Raw genomic sequence first — 6,644 nt, 5'->3', positions numbered from 1 at the left:
ACTCCTGAAGCAGGTGAACCAGGTTACTTGCAAGGACCTCAGGTATGATGTAAGAACTCCTAAAATCAGACCTAGAAATGTCTGCTCAATTCCAGGTTGAATAAAATAGATAAAGTGCTAGAATGATGTCTGGCACGGAGTATTAATGTTCTAAAAAATTTTTTATTTTTATTTATTGTATCTTTTTCCATCACCATTTACCCCCCTATACTCTCTTCCATCCATCTCTGCCCACCCTCTCCCCCGCACAATCACCACACTGTTGTCTGGAATATTAATCTTAATACATTTCCGCGTGCAAAGCATACCCGGTGCTCTGTGCTCCGCACTCACGTGGCTTAGAGAACCCCAGTGATGCACGGGGTGGGGTGTGCACGGCTGGCCAGGTGCTGAGAACAGCAGTGACCGCCTGTCAATTTCTCCAAGACAGTTGGGGCCAATGACCAATGAACTCACAGTATTTTTTCCTTAAAAAAAAAAAACAAACTGGTAAAATACGCATAAAATTTCCCATTTAACTTTTCTACCCGCCCGCCCCCCCGCCCCCGCTGCTCCCACATGTGAGAAGGTTGATCTTGAGCCTGCCGGAAGCACGCTGCTTCTCCAAGGCTTCTCCAAGTCCACTTCCCTGCCTTCACTTCTGCCGTGTCTGAGGACAGAACCACAGACATGCCTTTGTAGGAGGGTCCATGTGACCATTTTGAAGTGTACTGTTTAGTAGCATTAAAATACAGTCACATCTTGTGCAATCATCAGCACCATCCACCTCCAGAACATTTTTCATCTTCCCAAAGTAAAAACTTCATCGCCACAGCACCCCAGGTCCTCCCCTAGACTTTCTGTCTCCACGACACCAACTCCTCTGTCGCAGTCCTTGTTGAATGACACTCTGGTTTTTAAGCCAGGGCAACCAGGAAAAACCATATGGCCCTCTCGCGTGATCATCTACACGCGTGGGACTTGCCCAAACCCCAGTTCTTGGGTGCAGTTCATCGGCACACCTGAAATGTGTCACCGCTGTTGCCTCCTGAATTCTTGCAGTGACCTGGCCAGAGGGACTGCCGCGTTTACAAGGCCGCACTGACTCTAGGGGACCTGCCCAGGAAGCACTCCTTTCACCAAGACTGAATGGAGTGGCTTTTCCTTAAGCTTAGGGCAGCTATTTACAACTGTCCTGCGCTGGAAGCCCCAGGTTATATCGAGTCGCAGCTCAATAAGGGTGGATAAGAGACCCAGTCACCTTTTCTTGCTGGGTTTCACGGGGTTCCTCTTGGCCCCTGAAAAGCTGAGGAGGGAGCAGAACAGCACTACCGCGTGCTTTGTTTCGGAGCTGGGCTGTTGGATGGGGTGATCCTTGCTGGTGGACAGGCTGAGAGCATGTGGCCGCTGTCTCTACCGGTACTTAGGTGTCAGTAGAGCGGCAGCAGGGACAGCAGGGTTTCACGTACTTACTCTTGGATTATGGAAGGTCACCCTGTTCTATGCGAAATTCTGGTTTGATGAGACAGGATGTTATAAAAGTCCTCATCATAGGCAAGATACTCGAGATGCAAACCAAGAGGGGAAAAGCTCGTACTATCATTAGTGGAAAACGAAGGCACACAATTTTCTTACTCTTCAGGGGTTTTCAGCACTTTTTACACGTGCTTGAATGAACACCCCTGCAAAGACCCCTGCTTACTCTCCCCTGTGCCACATTGCTTCCCTGCATCCATTCTGTGTGTGTGCGCGCGCGTGCGTGTGTTTGTGTAAGGCTGATGATTTTTTTTAAATTTTTGAACTTACTGGGTTACATTGGTCAATTAAATAAGTTTCAAGTGTGCAATTCTGTAATATATCATCTGTACGTTGTCTTCGTTTGTTCTGATGGACAAGGAGAGTGGTCGTCAGACTCGGTCAGCGGGGAGAGGGGGGCAGTAAAAGCTTCAGAGAGAAACTGAACAAAGAAGGGAAATGAAACAGAGCCGTGTGCTTTTCCTTTTTCCCCATGTACTTTATAAATAATACGCCACCTCATAGGGGAATAAGCGTACTTTTAGATAAATAAAATGAGCCCAAAACCTTGTACATTAAGACATAAAATTTATTTAGTTATATAAAGCTTTGCACCCATGTAAGATATTTAACTTAATCCTAACTTTGCTTTGAAAGCGATAGATGACAATCTGCAGACCTGTTTCTAAGCTAAGCTTGGCACTAACTTTATGATCTTAGCCAAGTCCAACAGCCTCTTTGAGCTGCTTCTGCGTGCACAGAAAAAAGTGACGGTCCTCTCTCTGCTTTGCATTAACACGATGCTACTTCACATACAAGAATTTACAACAGCAAGTGTACCTCTATTTGTTCCTTCCCATTGTTACTGTGTCACGTTTTACTTCAGCCTGCAGGGTGGGGCAGAAGTAGGGTTACAGTAAGTAGGCGAAACACAGAGTTTATTCTTGTATTTTTTATTACTGTATCATTTTTCATATGGACAACTATAAACCTACTTTTGCCCCACACTATATTTTATAAACCCTTCACTACAGTTTTATAAATTTGCTTTAAAAATGGCCAATTATCTTTCAAATAATTAAGAAAAGCGAGAAACCCAACATTGTTTATATTTACTCACATAATCGTCGTTTCTGGCACTTTTCATTCCTTCTGTAGACCAGAATTTATATTTGGTATCTTTTGCCTTCACCCTTAAGACATTTCTTTTAGTATTTTTTTATAGTTCGAACATGCTGTGACAAATTATCTCTGATTTCATTTATCTGCAAATATCTTGAATCTCACCCTCATGTTTGAACAATATATTCACTGGATATGAAATTCTGGGCTGACAGGTTTTGTTTTATTTTTTTCTTTTCAGCACTTTAAAGATATTTTTCATTATATTCATTGAATTGCATTGTTTTTAGTGAAAAGTTAATGGTCATTTACATTGATTTCACTCTGCGTTTAATGTGTCCTTTTCTTCCTGAATGCTTCCTAAATTTTCTATCTTTGGTTTTCAGAAATTTTACCGTAATATGCCTAGGCATGGTTTTCTTTCCATAATCCTGCTAGAGAGTTAGTGAGTTTCTTGGATTCCATTCTCAGATTTGTGGGTTGGTAAGTTTCAAAATTTTTGCCATTATTTCTTCAATTTCTTTTTCTCAATTCTTTGTCTCTGCTCTTGCTGGGACTCCAATTGTTTATATATTAGATTTTGTGACATTGTCCCAGAGGTTATTGACATTCTTCTTTTTTCCAATGTTTTGCTTTCATTTTTACTTTTAATAATTTCTGTTAACCATCTTTCAATTTTACTGATCCTTTCCTGGGCAGTTTCTCATTTAGTGTTAATTTTATTCAGTGATTTTTAACTTTCAAGGATTGTAGTGTTTTGGCTGTAGAATTCCTTTTGGTTCTTTTTTAGAGTGTTAATTTTTGTCCATCTCTTTATGTAACATGATCACCTTTTTCAGTAAAGGATTTAATATATTTGTAATAGTTCTTTTAAAGTCCTTGTATGATTATTCTGATAAGTCACCTGCAAAACTCCTTCTAATGACTGCTTTTTTTCTTAAATGTGGGTTATATATTTTTTTGCTTTCTTGCATGTAATATAATTTTGGAAATTGATTTGTGGACATTGTATATGAATACCAAGGTGTAACTGCTTTATTTCCCAGAGTGGACACCTTTCCTCTCTCTGGTGTTTAGGAGGAGGAGTTGCTAACTCGGATTTCCTCTTGTGTTGCGTTGTGCTTGGGTTGGATCACAGCACTACCTTGTCGGGTTCACCTGGGTGTAGCCCAACCTCCTCATCGCAAGTTGATGATGTTTGGCTTTGTCAGTAGCCGAGCTGGGTGAGGAGTGGCTGAAGTTTCAGGTGTGTCTTGTTTGCCTTTGGATTAAACTGACAGGGCCCTAGAATTTGCAGAGTTGTGTGGCTTCTCTCTGCTTCTCAGTCACCCCGCCCCACCCCCCCAGGCTCGTCTTCTCCCAGGCCGCGTGGAGAGCTCTGGGGTCGGTACAGGACAGCGTGGCGGATCCAAGGGTTCTGCCCCTGCCTTGGGGGCCCTTCCAGACACCGGCCCTTCCAGCCAGACCGTGTTATCCCACAGGCTTGGCCGAGTTCCCTCCATCCCTGAAAAGCATCCTCATCTGTACCGATTTCTGTCCGTGCCCAGACCAGGTGCAGGCCCCACATGGGGCAGCCGTCCCAGCTGCCCACAAATGATGAAAAGCTTACTTTTCTTGGAATTAAGTTCATCAGGGCTTCATTGTATCCTTTTTTCTTCCCCTGCCCTGTAGAGAAGTGTAATTTTTACTTTGTCTGGGGCTTTTGTTGTTAGCAAAGGAGCGACCGCCTTTAGCACTTTTCTGTGTCCTGACTAGAAACAGAAGCCTCAGAGGAAGTAGACTGTCCCTGAAACAGATGGCTCTGCGCTGGGGCACCCGTGGGGGACCCAGGTGACTGAGAGGCAGTCGTTCAGGAGGGCCCGCGGCTCCCGGCAGGGCCCGCTCTGTCTGTGCGCAGAGTGGAGGGTTAACACCGGCCTGCTCCTGTCGGGTTGGCATCTCTGGCCAAAGCCACTCCTGTGTCTTGCCATATTTTCCCTTCACCTAGTCACTCTCTGATTTTCAAAGCAGGATGATTCACGGTCATTGTGCAGGTTCGTTCAGCTGAGGCCGAGGGGAAGCTGCAGGGCTGCTCTCACTCTGTGAGAAGCAGACGGTGAGCCCTGCCGGGGGGCGCAGCCTGTCGGAACATCGTCCTGTACACCCAAAGGTTGTGGGTTCAGTCCCCGGTCCAGGTATGTGTGGGAGGCAACCAGTCAATGTTTCTCTTTCTCTGTGTCCCTCTCTGAAATCAATAAGCAAATCTTCAGATGAGGGAAAACAAAAAACAAAGACCGTTTTTTGCTGTGGTGGAAAAACAGTAAACGTCTGCTTCTCAGAGCTACTGACCCTGGTCCTGAAGCCGCCCTGAGCGTGTCTCCCGCGGTGCCTCTAGGCCTGTCTCCCGGGTTCCACTATAGGGGTTTGCATGGGATGACCTCTCAATGCCCTTCAGTCCCAAATGACAGCCACGGGCAGCGCGAGGCTCTGCTAAACCACAGCTGCCCGACCCCTCGGAGTCTTCTCACTAAGTTTCCCGGTTTAGAATTCATTGGACAAATATGTTTCCCATTTATGGAAATAAATCCCAACCATGCTGGTTGTTTATTTTTGCAAATGTCAAAAATCACAGACTTGAGAACGGAGAATAAATTTGAAGCCTGTTTGGTTCGTGAACAAGCTAGCACTCAGGTAGTTGCATAACCAGAACCACCCCCTGGTCCCAGACCCACCTGCTGGTCCCAGCGTGCTTCCGTGGAAATGAACTTCAGCCGAACCCAGGGCCGCCTGGACTTTCGGTTCACATTCGGCTAAGGGGCCCTTTGTTACGCGGGCTTCGGGCTGATGAGGCCAGCAAGAGCAGGCAGACTCAGGCTCAGTCAGTCTGACTGGCGAATAGTGCCCCGGGGGTGTCTGAAGGCGGACTTTGTGTCACCGCAGTGCCCTGAATGACCAGGGACCACCTTTAAGGCTAAAACCTAGAGAGGGGGACGTAAGGCATTTTAAAAATTCATGAAATAGAATTCTGTTCACTTTGTTTGTAAATTAGGTTCTTTACTCATCTTACCTGTCTTATTCTTCCTTGCATCCTGGAGACAAAATATTTGTCATTGTCCTTGAGACTGGAATGATCTGGGGGGAGTCTCCCAATGGGGGTGATTTTTCAAGCCGAGGTTTGCCTCATTTTCTCAGCCTCTATCAGGGTCATTATAACCGCCTCTGCAAACTGGTCCTGTTGTTATCTTTTGATGGAAGTGCATTAATGTGCCAGGCTGATTTGGGGGAAAATAAGTTTATTCCTGGTGCAGAACTTGAAACAGTATAGCCTGAGCCATTCATTTACCACAAGCATATCGAGTCCCTCCTAGCTGCTGCCTGAAAACTTAAGCTTTTCCTAACCTATAAATATGACAAGCATATATTGTTCATCATCAAGATCAAAAATGCACCTTTCTCAGCTTCCATGAGCCGCTCACTTGGGGCTGTTTTCAAGAGGCTCCCTCAGGGGCAGTTTGAGGCCACAGAAGAGAAATTGACTGGCCCATGCAACCACCAAGCCCTTGACCCTGGACTCCTCATGGCCCCGCCAAGTGAGTTTTCTCAGGGGAAAGAGCAGCTGTTTATACACTGACACTAACTGTGGTGAAGACTAAATGGCGGAGCTCCTGCTGCATCACCAGATTTAGGCAAAGGTCTTGCAGTGAACTTTCTGATTCAGCAATACTGAATTCCGTCTTTTCCAATTAAAAAAATGTTTCAACCATGAGTAGAAAAGGAGAAAAGGGGAAATGAACCCCTGAATATTTCTAATATCTGGACAAGCCTGAAATAACTCCTCAAGATGTAATACACATATGTCCACAGCGGGCCTGATTTCTGTGAGTACGTGCATGCACACTTCAGAGCCCCAGCCCTCGGAGCTGGAGATGACAGAGAAGAAAGCATCCGTCCCGGGGCAGACAGCAAGGCCCCTGTGCTTGTCCTGCCTGCGGGTCTGGCGCCTGGCGCTCCCCTGGATGGCAGCACGGTCCGGTGCCTGGGGCTTCCGC

The 6,644-nt window shown here is 45.8% G+C and overlaps 1 non-coding gene across 1 annotated transcript; it reads right to left on the bottom strand.

The window, feature by feature from the left end:
* Window positions 1–556: 556 nt before the first annotated feature.
* On the bottom strand, window positions 557–686 carry LOC129071992 (small nucleolar RNA SNORA38). Its single transcript, XR_008529328.1, has one exon. It is a non-coding gene; the product is annotated as a small nucleolar RNA SNORA38 (small nucleolar RNA).
* Between the last annotated feature and the right edge of the window lie 5,958 nt (window positions 687–6,644).

Source organism: Pteronotus mesoamericanus, unplaced genomic scaffold (assembly GCF_021234165.1).
Source record: "Pteronotus mesoamericanus isolate MK-2021 breed Mesoamerican mustached bat unplaced genomic scaffold, CSHL_Meso_final contig_29, whole genome shotgun sequence".
Taxonomy (NCBI): Eukaryota; Metazoa; Chordata; class Mammalia; order Chiroptera; family Mormoopidae; genus Pteronotus; species Pteronotus mesoamericanus.
This window is presented reverse-complemented; position numbering and strand designations above follow the sequence as displayed.